The 14,207-nt window shown below is 44.4% G+C and overlaps 1 long non-coding RNA gene across 1 annotated transcript in view; it reads right to left on the bottom strand.

Annotated features, from left to right (window-relative positions):
• Nucleotides 1–13,814, bottom strand: part of LOC146064832 (uncharacterized) — a 53,741-nt gene extending 39,927 nt beyond the window's left edge. The window contains exon 1 of the long non-coding RNA XR_014471856.1: nt 13,757–13,814. This is a non-coding gene — a long non-coding RNA (uncharacterized LOC146064832). The remainder of the gene's footprint in view (nt 1–13,756) is intronic.
• Between the last annotated feature and the right edge of the window lie 393 nt (nt 13,815–14,207).

The raw sequence follows: 14,207 nt of genomic DNA, 5'->3' as shown, positions 1-14,207 counted from the left end.
CTCTTATGAGTAGGGTCCTCCTGCCTCACGTACTCACCCTACCTCTTTACCTCACCTGTCCTCCTGCCCTGTTCTTCCCTTCTTCTACTTCATCTTCAGTCTCCTCGACAATTTTGACACCTACTTCTGAACTGATGCTGATTTTATTTCTACCAGCTATACCCCTATTTATACTGTATTTTTCAACACACCCTGTACGTTACCTTGTCATTTGTTTTTTGTTTGTTATGTACGGCGCTGCGGACACTTTGCGGCGCCTTATAAATAAACGTACTACTACTACTATTACTATAAAGACCAGATGCTGTTTAAGAAACTTTAATAATTTATTGATAATAGTAATAATAATAATAACTTTTATTTATAAGGAACAATAAAGTATAAACAGTACGGTGCAACGTAAACATACAAATTCACCAAAACACAGTATAAGAGCCTAAATAAAATGCACAATGGCCGAACATTGCATATTTACTAAACACTGATATCACAGCACAGACTGGGTAAATTATAAAAGATGACTGGAAGATGGAAAAGGCGCAGGGCTGGTGCTACCCGCTCAGCAGAGTCTGCAATGCAGGGAAACTCTGGGTTGGGTGGGTGCTCTCCCGGCTCTGCGACTCTGCTGTGTGCTGGTAAATATGCAGTGCTACTGGCTGCAGCATCTGTCCCGGTCTACGAGAGAGCTCTGCACCTCCTGCACTCTCTCTCTTACATGTTCTTTATTTCTTCTCTATATTCTGTGCCCAGTTTCTGACCCCTCTTTTTGTCCACCCTCTGTTCCCCCTCTCTACCTAGCATATTCCCTCCCTCTCATTGCCCAGCATCTGTCCCCCTGTCTCTCTGCCCAGCATCTTCCCTCCCTCTCACTGCCCAGCATCTGTCCCCCTGTGCATCTGTCCCCCCTCTGTAATCGGCATCTGTCCCTCCTCTCTCTACCCAGCATATGCCCCCCTCCCTGCCCAGCATCTGTACTCCTTCTCTCTGCGCAGTATCTGTACCCCTTGTCTCTGCTCAACATCTGTCCTCCTCCTTTCTCTTCCCAGCATCTGCCCCCCTCTCTGCCCAGCATCTGTCCTCCCCCTATCTCTGCCCAGCATCTGTCCCCTCTCTCTCTGCCCAGCATCTGCCTCCACTCTTTCTACTCAGCATCTGTCCCCCTCCCCCATCTACCCCCCATATATTCTACCCACATCTGACCCCTCTACCTGCCCAGCATCTGTCCTTTCTCTTTTTCTACCCAGCATCTGTACCCCCTCTCTCTGCTCAACATATGCCCTCCACCTCTCTCTGCCCAGCATCTTTCTTCCCCCTCTCTCTGCCCAGAATCTGCCCCTATCTCTGTATAGCATCTGTCTCCCCCTCTTTCTGCCCAGCATCTGTCCCCCTCTCTCTGCCCAGCATATATCCCCCTCTCTGCCCAGCATCTGTCCCCCCTCTTCCTGCCCAGCATCTGCCCCCTCTCTCTGTATAGCATCTGTCCTGCCCTCTTTCTACCCAGCATCTGTCCCCCTCTCTCTGCCCAGCATCTGTCCCCCCTCTTCCTGCCCAGCATCTGTCCTCCCTTTACCTGCCCAGCATCTGTCCTCTTTCTCTCTGCCCAGCAATTGTCCCCCCTCTCTACCCAGCATCTGCCCCCCTCCCTGCTGAGCATCTGTCCTCCTCCTTTCTCTACCCAGCATCGGCCCCTCCCTCCCTGCCCAACATCTGGCCTTCTCCTCTTGCAGCCCAGCATCTGCCCCCCTTACCCTACCCCACCTTCTAACCTCCCCTTCTGACCAGCATTTGCCCTCCTCACTCTGCCCAGAATATATCCCCCATCTGCCTAACCTCTGCCCCTCATCTCTCTACCCAGCATCAGCCCTCCATCACTCTGCCCAGCTTCTTCCTCCCCTCTGCCTAACATCTGTGTGTCCCCCCCCCCCCCCCCCCCCATCTACCATACCCATTTCATCCTATTAGCGGTCAGATCCCAGTGACCAGCAAATTTACAAAGGGACGAGTTGCCGTGTTTATGTACGGAAAGCTCAGCTAAATTCAGCCTGTCGACCAATAGTGTTTGACCTTTTGACTGTCGACCTCTACACATTGTTGACCTATTGACCCCATACCATACACCATGCACCCATTACATATATGACATGGAACTGGGGTTTAATACATTAAAGTACATTTAGCAGAGTTTTTCTAGAGTTTAGAGACTTTGCTCATCCGTCCGATTGTATAATGTCATTAGGAAACTCCCAGTCACCTATCACATGCACTCAGACGAGACTATTCTCCCAAGGGATGTGCTCCCAGAGGCGTGTCTCCAGCCACGAAGGACATGTGACAGTGAAGTTACATCACATGACAGCATTGGACGCTGCTGCTCCAGGGCTAGGTGTCACGCCCTGGGTGTGGGTTATGGTTCCTGCAGCAAAAAATACTGTTCAATATCTTACTGCATTGACCCTGTGGGGTTTATTTACTGAGAATGAGTTCTATTTTAAATGGGTTGTTGCTATGGGCAACCAATCAGATTTTAGATGCTAAATAAGTAGATTCCCTGCTGCATTCCCCTGCTGCAGCCCCCTCTTCGTCCCCTTCCCTCGCCTTACTGAGTGAACAGTCATTTGCTCCCGGGGTTTGCAAATGCGCATATGCACGCATGCGCCAACCTCGGACGTGGGGGCGGGGCCGAATTCACCCCATAATGAATAGATCTGAATCGGTCCCTTATTAAATAAAACCCTGTAAATCTGAATATACTCTAGCTCTGATGGGAGGTTCCAGTTGATAGTGTCTAGAGGCAACACCGGCCCTCCAGATGTTAATGAACTACACATCCCAGGATGCTTTGCATTAGTTTTGCTATGTGGCCATGCTGAAACTGATGCAAGGCATGCTGGGATGTGTAGTTCATCAACATCTGGAGGGCCGGTGTTGCCCAGCCCTGGTCTAGATAGATAGCCAATAGGTCTACCCTAAAAGGTCAACATGAAATAGGTCGATAGGGTCAAAATGATGACATGCAAATGGTCAACAGGCAATAGGTCGCTAGTATCAAAATGTTGACAGGGTCAAAATGTCGATATGAAAAAGGTAGACACATGACAAGGTCAAAATGTTTTTTTTTTAACCCCTTCCCGACATATGACGTACATTTACGTCATATGTCGGTTGGGGGTGAATCAAGCCAGCTCACGGAGTGAGCTGGCTTGATAGAGAGCAGGTAATGGCTGTATATTACAGCCATGTCCCTGCTCTCACGGCCACGAGCGGCGAGTTCGCCGATCGCGGCCGTTTAACCCTTTAAGCACCGCGGGCAAAGCGCCCGCAGTGCTTAAATAGCTGATCGGAGGGGGGGCGCCCCCCTCCGGCGCCGATCGGGGCCCCCCGCAGCGCGATCGGAGGGTGCCGATCGGTTGCCATGGTAAATAATAAAAAAAACAATAACAAAAAATAATAAAATATTAAAAGTTCAAATCACCCCCCTTTCCCCATTTCCCAAATAAAAATAAATAAATAATAAAAAAAATAAACATATTTGGTATCGCCGCGTTCCTAAAAGTCCGATCTATTAAAATATAACATTAGTTATCCCGCACGGTTAAAGGCGTAAACGGAAAATAATCCCCAACGCCAAAACTACGCTTTTTGGTCGCATCGCCTACCCCAAAAAAAATAGCTAAAAGAGATCAGAAAGTCGCCCATATCCCATAATGGTATTAATTAAAAAGTACACTTCAGCCCGCAAAAAATGAGCCCTCACCCAGGTCCGTAGGTGGAAAAATAAAAAAGTTATAAGCCGCAGAACATGGCGACGCGACGCAAATTCGAAAAACCGTAACATTTTCTATTTTTTTTTTTAGTGGTAAAATGTAACGAAAACTATATAAGTTTGGTATCACCGGTATCGTAACGACCCATAGAATAAAGATAACCCATCATTTTAAACGAACTATGAACTCCAAAAAAACCGTAACCAGCGCAAAATTGTGGAATTGCGTTTTTTTTTTTTTTACCCCACATTGAATTATTTCCTGATTCCCCAGAATATTATACGGTATAGTAAATGGTACCATTAGAAAGTACAACTTGTCCCGCAAAAAAAAAGCCCTCATGTGTCTATATAGCCGGAAAATTAAAAAAGTTACGCTTATTTGAACACAAGGAGGAAAAAAAAAAAAAAATTACCTTAAAAGGCAATGTCGGGAAGGGGTTAATCGGCTTGTTCATTAGGTCATTAGGTCGACACCATTAGGTCGACATGGGAAAATGTCGACATGGGTCTAGGTCAACATAGGGAAAGGTCGACATGGTTCTAGGTCAACGGGTCATTAGTTTGACGGGTCAATTAGTTCGACAGTGTCTAGGTCAACAGTCAAAAGGTCGACATGGGGTTTTTCACTGTTTTTTTGAGCCGACGTGCCGACAGGCGGTATTTCATGCCCTACTTCAACTAGGGCGTGGTGGGAAAATAAAATAGTGTGCCGAGCGTAGCGGGGCACCGTGCCAGACGCATGGCGAGCGCAGCGGGCTATGCGAGGGATGCAGTGCACTTTAAACTGTGTCCATGTCGACTGTGTTGACATTCAGGTCAGAAAACAGTGAAAAAACCCCATGTCCACCTTTTCACTGTCGACCTAGACATTTTCGAACTAATGACCTGTCGAACTATGATGTTTCGACCTTTTCCCATGTCAACCTTTTCCCATATCGACCTTTTCCCATGTTGACCTTTTCCCATGCCGACCTAATGACTGTCGACCATCATGCTGTAGACCAAATGATCCCAACCCCCCATTTTGACCCTGTTGACCCATTGGAACAGAACCCATGACCTCAGTGCTGTGAGACAGTAACACTAACCATTACATCGTCCATGCTGCCCACACTACGGGTAGACCTATAGAGTGTCTAATATTCCGCACCTGATCACCCCTCCGATATGTGGAGCGGCTACTAACTGATAGAGTTTCCCGAATGCAGAGATATTTACATTGCGGGACATTAAGTGAGTGTTCTGGCAGATCACAATGGACTAAGAACCATACAGTACCTGCTCACCACGATCATGACACCTGCCTTCCTCTGAATGACGTATGCACTGGCAGCAAAATATTCCAATGTTACATGGAGGGACACCCGTGTGAGAATATAGTGGGTGACATCCTTGTTTGGGGTCGCATAATGGAAGAACGCAACATGAGCCTCCACAATGTCCTCAGAAGAAGCTGTGAAATCAACATTTAAACACTGACTTGCATAGTCACCGATCCGTTCACAGGCAGCAGTGCGTGCGGGGGACAGCGGGCCGTGTGTCACCCATGGGAACGTCTAGCGTTTCATGGACGTCCCCATGAAAATGCTGGGTGTTGCCATGGGAATTCGGGTGGGAGGAGATGTGCTGGAGGCGGGTGACGGAATAGCTGCAAATATAAGTCAGTCTCCACTGACTTATATTTGCATGACCTGAAGAAATCATTCGATGATCGGTGACCATCGAATAATTTCTCCACCAGTGGGGGGATTCGTCTTCATGACACATCCCCTCCCAATGCTTCTCACAACGGTCAAGGCATGAGATGGATCTTATCAATATTATATAAATAAGAGAAAGCAGAATGCATGTGTATGATATATACAGTATATACGCCAGGCCGGACTAAAAACCTTGTGGGTGTATCATTTCACTCTTGGGCAGGATGGAGTTAAGGACTCCTTCGCTGGTTATAGACGTTAGTAGGAGTAACCTTTGCTGTTATTTAATCCTAATGGGCGGAGTTTAGGGTGGATCTGTATTCTGGTGAGAGATTCCATAAGGTTCCAGATATCATTGTGAGCTGGCATTCTGACAGAGAAGTACTTGTGTCTTCTAGGTGACTTCTTTCTTTGCTTTGTCTATTTTTGCTCTTTTACTTTCTATACATCTTCATTGCTGTGCTTCCACCCACCTGGGACTGCCTGTTCCTTGTGGCACTGGTTTGCCCGCTGGCTGTTCTGCACCTACTGTATGTTGCATGATGGTACGGTGGGCACAGTTCTGTAGTCGCTGTACTGTACTGTACATCATCTCTAAGGTCTGAGCTGGTATATTGGTGATCCCTTATAACCAGTGTCCCCAGTAGGTAGGTTTTGACCCAAGGGTCAGCTTCAGGTGCAGACTTGCCTAGAATTGGTGTGGCAGCATTTCAGCAGTGTTTGAACCTTTTTATTATTAATGTACAAAAACGAATGAAAGAATATTTGGGGGAATACTTCTGGCTGAAACTCAAAAATGATCAGTATATTGTAGATATAATTTTATTAAAACAAAAGGCACATAAGTCTCACAATGCTGATTAATGCGGCTTATCTGGACTGAAAAATGTGCACAAAACAAGGCACACAATGAAAAAGGGTATTTATCAAAGGGAGATAAATTACTAAGCAATCAGCTCCCAACTGTCATTTTTCAAGATATAGATATTGACGTTCTTGGTAGAATATTTCCTTTCCTGATATATTTAAATGTATTCCGTTAATATCAATATTTTTTTATAGGGCTAAAGGCAGGAAATGTACAGATATGTCCTGTGTTACAATTCTTGGGAATTAAATGATCACTTATCTCAGTGCTCATGATCTTTACAGGTACTGTACAGAGGCGTAACTCTGGGAGACATTGGAGTCATGTTCCACTGAGCTCCTGCCCCCAAAGGGGAACCTCTCCTCCCCTGCAAGTTTGAATTGGTTAATTGAATTCTGTTGATATCGCTTCTTTGGCTGACTCCCTCTCCTTGTAGGATAATAGACGTCACACATATTTTTGCAAGTGTCACAGCCTGTATTAGACATATTCCTCTAGAAGCAGATACTTTACTGTTGGAGCTATTTACTCCTATGCAATTAATAGAATATTTTATAGATTTTCTTTCCTTATATGAGATGGTTTGCATATAAGGGGGGTACCAATATTCATCTTGCCTCCTGGCAACTGGGAGGAACTTACCCCACTGGTACTGTTACATTCAGTGTAACACCTTTTTACTGTATTTGTCAACCTGAATAACAAATACATATATTAGGTTCTCTTGTAGATTTTTTGTTTGGGGGGAACAAGCTTCTCCTGGGGAAACGTACGTTGGTGCACAACATTGGCATCAACAGCACTGAAAGTATCCTGTCCTAGGTAACTACCCAATGGGTATATTTCCTTTCTGGACAGAACTACCTGAAATATATTTGGATATACTGTACTGTAAGGACTTGTGCACTAACAGTAGAAACACCTTCTGACCACAGACCTACCCACAGTGATCTCATCTTCCATAACATTCTTGGGTACATGACAGCATCACAGTAGATGCTGGGGGACACATACAGTACATTGGGATTACAGTATTTATTCTGATTGTATATTATACTGTATCACTATACTGTATGTATTGCTTCCACTATATGAAAATGTGATTATTCAACCAACATGTCAAATTTGCATCTGCCAAAATAACAGAGAAAATATACAGTATATGTGAGAAGACATTATTATTTTTATTATAATTATTATTACTATATATTTCCATCCACATATGTAAAAAAAAAATAATGAATCGTTTCTGCGGATCATTTGTTTTTGTACAGACTGTACTCTCATTATTACATACTGTACTTTATACTTCCACACAGATTAACTCTGATCTGAATGAATGACACCAATAAGGGTTTATTACCAGGGAGAATTATCTTGATCAGGAATGTCTGAGATAAAATCTCCAGTTTTTAGTGTGATTATTAACTCTGACAATAAATAACTAAAAAACATTTTTTTGTTGTAGAGCCTTTACAGAGAACTTATTAAATGTACAGTATGTGATACTCAGGCTGACATATATGGCAACTTCTCATGTAAAACAAGTATGTACTGTACACACTATAGGACGTATTATATAGGATATTGTTAAACATATTATATTGCATATCGTTTAGTCAGTGAGTATGCACTACATTGATAAACGATGCGTGTCCTCAGCGGTCTTGCTCATTAATGACCCCCCACCCCACCTTGAACATGCAGTATTTTACCAACAACAGCACACTGGGGCCCTTATCTGGTTGAACGGATGCGTATTTTTGGGCGATCACCGAGTGTTCTTAGCCCCGCCTACCGTACGGATCGCTCACACCGTCCGAATGCGGTAAGATACCGATCAAACGGACCGCGAGTGGCAGTGGCGTAACTAGAAATTTTGCTACCCCAAGCCGAAAACCTTTCTGGTGCCCCCCCCCCCCCCAAGGACAAAATTAAACAATAAAGAATTTGTGCACATTTATGGAGTGCCTATTCCAGAAAGGGTGCATGTCCTCGCTGCAAGGGGGTGTGACATTGCAGTAAAAGACCACCTTATACCCCAGTTTTGCTACCTGCACATCCAGACATTGGCAATCACAGGGGAAAAAAATTCCTGTTTTATAACCCTTTTTTGTTATTTTTCCACCTTCTAGTAGTGCCCCTTAGACAATATGCCAGACACTGTAATGACCCTTACGCATTATGCCACACACAGTCGTGCCCATTAGACAATGCCACACACAATGTCCTGTACACATCATGTTCCACACCATAATGTCCACTAGACAATATACCAAACATCCGCGCAGGGTAGGGAAATGCTGCGCAGTAGGAGGATTAGGTTTAGGCGGTGGGGTACAGGGTTAGACTTCGTGGGGGGGGGGATTAAGGTGTTATAATCTATCTGTACAAACACACATATTTTATATATAGATATATTATAGTCTGGAATGAAAGACAGCACTCAAAGGGTCTTATCAAAATGTGCTATAATGCAAAGTGTTTTTTACTTCGCATTATAGTACGTTTTGATAAGACCCTTTGAGTGCCGTTTTTATTCCAAACTACATTCATCTGCCAGGGGGCACCGGGGCAAGTGACCAGGAGAGGAGAGTGCCGGGCCGCACTCTCTCTCTCTCTCTCTCTATATATATATATATACACCCACACACACACATACAAAATCATGTCCAAGTTTGGAATGTCACTCTAATTAAAAGTAGTGTAAATGGTGGGGTGCCAGAAAATAAGTGTTTATAAGTAAATTGTCATACCCAGTCAAGGCACTCCCATTCTGTCAATCCTCAAGAAATCTACCGGTATGCTGTGTTCCAGTGGGAATGTTTCTTGAGTGAATGATAGAATGGGAATAACGTGACTGGGTATGACAAGTCATACTGTATACACACAATTACATACACACACAAACATTTATATATGTATATATATTTCACAATGCAGCTTGAACACTTTTTAGCTTTTTTTTTTTTACTTTTAGTGAATCCCAGCAAACAGAGCAGGATTAAGATCCCACCTGCACCTCTCTGCCCCCTGATCCCACCTGTACCTCTCCGTTCCCTGTGCACCTCTCCATCCCCCTGCACTTCTTTGTCCTCCCCTGCACTTCTCTATCCTTCTGCCCCCCTGCACCTCTCTGTCCCTTTACCTCTCCACCCCCCTGACTTCCTTCACCTCTCCGGCTCACTGTCCTTCCTGCATCTGTCAAATAAAATTATGTAAAAAACATAACAAATATGCAACAAAATTTCTGGCATTTGCCTAACTTCAGGCAGGCAGCAGGTGGAGGATGGGGCATGTGGCAGGTATCAAGCAAGCACTGGGGCGGGCAGAGGAGGTAAGGTGCAGCATTAGCCAGTCCCCGTCTATTGTAGCCTGCGCGGCAGACACTCCCGGCACAGGCTGCAACTTCACATATGGAAGTCAGCTGTCACAGCCCAGCACGACCCTGCAGCGAGTGTGGCTGTGACAGCTGACACTGGGGAAGCAGTGCCATGGCTGCTATATACACACACATATACCATACAGACACACATCACATACATGCACATACCATACATATACACAAACAGGACATACATGCACACATACAGTAATCACACGCATGCCATACATACACACAGGACATGCCATACAGACACGAACACATACCATACATACACACATACATTCACGCGCACATACCTTAGACACAAAGGACATACACGCACACACACATGGCATACAACCACAAATACCATACAACATGCACACATACATAGAAGGAGAAGGGAAGGGACCACAGTTAAGTTGCAAGGACATTCATAAAAATAAGGTAGATGGAGGTACATTTACTAGGGAGAAAGTCCTAACAGAACTTTCAAGACTGAAAGTGGATAAATCAATGGGGCCAGACGGAGTGCATTCAAGGATACTAAAAGAACTAAAAGATGTGTTGGTAGCGCCATTAACAGATTTATTCAACCAGTCACTAGATACAGGTGCAGTTCCAGAGGACTGGAGAAAAGCAAATGTAGTTCCACTGCACAAAAGCGGAAGCAAAGAAGAAGCAAGTAACTACAGACCAGTGAGCCTTACATCAGTAGTAGGGAAAATAATGGAAACACTATTAAAAGAAAGAATAGTGGAATATCTTAAATTAAACAACTTACAGGATCCAAAACAGCATGGTTTTACTGCAGGGAGATCATGCCAAACAAGTCTCATTGACTTTTTTGACTCCATGACCAAAATACTAGATGAAGGGGGGGCTGTAGATGTGGCATATCTAGACTTTAGTAAGGCATTTGACACTGTCCCACATTGCAGGCTGCTAAATAAACTTGAAAGTGTGGGATTGGATTATAAAACAATTAAATGGATAAGAACCTGGTTGCAGGATAGGAAACAGACAGTTGTCGTAAAGGGAGTGCATTCTATGGAGGGACATGTTACCAGTGGAGTACCCCAGGGATCTGTACTTGGACCAGTGCTCTTTAATATCTTTGTTAGTGACATTGCAAATGGTATTGAAGGGAAAGTATGCCTTTTTGCAGATGATACAAAGATATGCAACAGAGTAGACACACCAGGAGGGGTAAATCAAATGACTGATGATCTAAGTAAACTTGAGAATTGGTCAAGAGAATGGCAACTACAGTTTAATGCTAAAAAATGCAAAATTATGCACTTGGGACTCAAAAACCCAAAGGCTCAATATAGTATCAAGGGTACTATAATGGAAACTACTGAGGAGGAAAGAGATCTAGGAGTCACTATTTCAAGTGACTTAAAGGCAGGGAGGCAATGTAACAAAGCAATGAGGAAGGCTAGTCAGATGCTTGGTTGCATAGGGAGAGGAATCAGTAGCAGAAAAAAAGACGTAATAATGCCACTTTATAGGTCATTGGTACGACCTCATCTGGAATACTGTGTCCAGTTCTGGAGACCATATCTTCAGAAGGATATAAATACATTGGAGAGTGTACAAAGAAGGGCAACTAAAATGGTTCATGGCCTACATCACAAAACTTACCTGGATAGACTAAAAGATCTTAACATGTATAGTTTGGAGCAGAGAAGGGAAAGGGGGGGCATGATAGAAATCTTCAAATATATCAAGGGTTTTAACATAGTACAGGTGGGAAATTTTCTTCAAAGGAAAACAAGTAATAAAACACGAGGACATGCACTGAAACTGGAGGGAGGTAGGTTCAGGGGAAATGTTACAAAGAATTACTTCACAGAAAGGGTAGTGGATAAGTGTAACAGCTCTGGTTCAGAAAGAACAAACCAATCGGGCGCAATCAGTGACCACACCCCCTTTTGGGGAAAAAATAGAAAATAATAAAAAACTGGAAAATTACACAAAGATTATTGAATCAATTAGGTAAATATGGATGTAAATATGGTTGGCTGCTCCCAAGTACAAATAGGTATATTTGTAAGAGGACAATATGTAGAAAGACAAGATATAAGCGATAATTCGCATATATCTAGAGAGCGCCACAGTTGGATGAATTCAATACAAATTTATTAATATAAAATAACACACAATAAAATTGTACAGACAATATAAGCTCATAAAAATACAAAAAAGTAAAAAGAATCGATATATTCGCACACACTCCTATTGACGATTTCAAGGGCTGTAATAGACAGCTGATTGTCCTTTAAATTGATCCCAAAATGGATTTGGGGAATTATAAATGTCAGTGGCTTACTCAGAGTATTTATCAATGATTAACCAACCTCAGATCCTTTGAAATTTGAACAGCAGAGAGAAATATTCAGTTGTGCTGTGTATATTCAAAAGACAGCTCCGGCACCCCTGTCAGCGGTCGCCGCCTGTTGACAACCCGCTGATGAGATGTTTCACAGGGGGCGAGCCGTCCGTCTCCGGCAAACAGCGCGGATGGAAGTTTGCTGTACTGCCGGGAATCACAGAAGTCAGGACACAGTGCAAACACTCACCAAGGTTGCGGTGGCTTGAATTACCGGTCAGACGCCGGCTGCTTGTTGAAGATAGCAACACACTGGGGAGGTCACTCTGGAACGGCTTGGAAATTTTTAAGGCAGGTTGAGGTAGATTGTTAAGCGGTTGCTCTGAGTCGGCTACATGGAGTGCCAGCTGGTAAAAATCCCTTGACGCGTTTCTCCGCTATGTGGGTAAGCAGCGGTTTCCTCAGAAGGTATACCTTCTGAGGAAACCGCTGCTTACCCACATAGCGGAGAAACGCGTCAAGGGATTTTTACCAGCTGGCACTCCGTGTAGCCGACTCAGAGCAACCGTTTAACAATCTACCTCAACCTGCCTTAAAAATTTCCAAGCCATTCCAGAGTGACCTCCCCAGTGTGTTGCTATCTTCAACAAGCAGCCGGCGTCTGACCGGTAATTCAAGCCACCGCAACCTTGGTGAGTGTTTGCACTGTGTCCTGACTTCTGTGATTCCCGGCAGTACAGCAAACTTCCATCCGCGCTGTTTGCCGGAGACGGACGGCTCGCCCCCTGTGAAACATCTCATCAGCGGGTTGTCAACAGGCGGCGACCGCTGACAGGGGTGCTGGAGCTGTCTGTTGAATATACACAGCACAACTGAATATTTCTCTCTGCTGTTCAAATTTTAAAGGATCTGAGGTTGGTTAATCATTGATAAATACTCTGAGTAAGCCACTGACATTTATATTTCCCCAAATCCATTTAAGGATCAATTTAAAGGACAATCAGCTGTCTATTACAGCCCTTGAAATCGTCAATAGGAGTGTGTGCGAATATATCGATTCTTTTTACTTTTTTTGTATTTTTATGAGCTTATATTGTCTGTACAATTTAATTGTGTGTTATTTTATATTAATAAATTTGTATTGAATTCATCCAACTGTGGCGCTCTCTAGATATATGCGAATTATCGCTTATATCTTGTCTTTCTACATAGTGGATAAGTGGAATAGCCTCCCATCAGAGGTGGCAGAGGCTAAGACAGTAGAACAATTTAAACATGCTTGGGATAGGCATATGAATATCCTTACAAAGAAATAAGGATTAAAAAGGGTTGAGTTTACCTGAAGGGTAAAAAAAGGGGCAGACTAGATGGGCCAAATGGTTCTTATCTGCCGTCAAATTCTATGTTTCTATGTTTCTATGTTTCATACAGCATATTTATAAACATACACAAGCTATAGACACACATAGCATACACAAAGGACATACACAGCACACACACAAAGTATACATACATACAGCATACTTAACACACCAATACTAAAGCAAATAACCCCCACAAGCAATGGAGGGCACCCAGTTTCCATATACCCAGTCCTCCCCCTTCCCACTGCAGCTACCAAGACATAGTGCTCACTGGGCCAGCATACATTAATGGTGCACACACTTTTCTCCCCCTGTGCATGCCCCTGCAGCTGGCACCCACAACAAGGGACACAAACCTGTAGAATCAGCATGTCACCCATTCATAGCTCTGTCTATCAGGCAGCCCCATGTCCTGGAGACAGAGAGAGGAGCTTCCTGGCAGCCGAGGAGCTCAGCTCAGTGTGCGCTGCAGCGCCACCTACAGGCGGCTCAATAGTATATATCCAGCTTCCTCCCAGCAGAGCACTGAGCAGAGCTTGCACGGCTTTGAGAGTGCCGTGACCCTGCTGCGCCCCAGTGGCACCAGCTCCCCCCCGCGATGGCTGGTGCTGCCTAGCCATAGCTACGCCACTGGCGAGTGGATGTTTCATGTGAACAACTCCCCCATCTGTGGGAACCTCCCCCATCCTCCAATGGTCGCCGACCATCCAATGATGGACCGAGCGGTCAGACAGCTCTGAGTGCTCCAGACCACTCGGGCATTTTTCCGTATGAAAGCAGGGATATGGGCGGGCAGCTGGCATCCGG

This window comes from Crinia signifera, chromosome 3, assembly GCF_055691185.1.
Source record: "Crinia signifera chromosome 3, ASM5569118v1, whole genome shotgun sequence".
NCBI classification, from domain to species: domain Eukaryota; kingdom Metazoa; phylum Chordata; class Amphibia; order Anura; family Myobatrachidae; genus Crinia; species Crinia signifera.
Note: the sequence above shows the minus strand (reverse complement) of the source record. Positions and strands in the feature narration are given on the sequence as shown.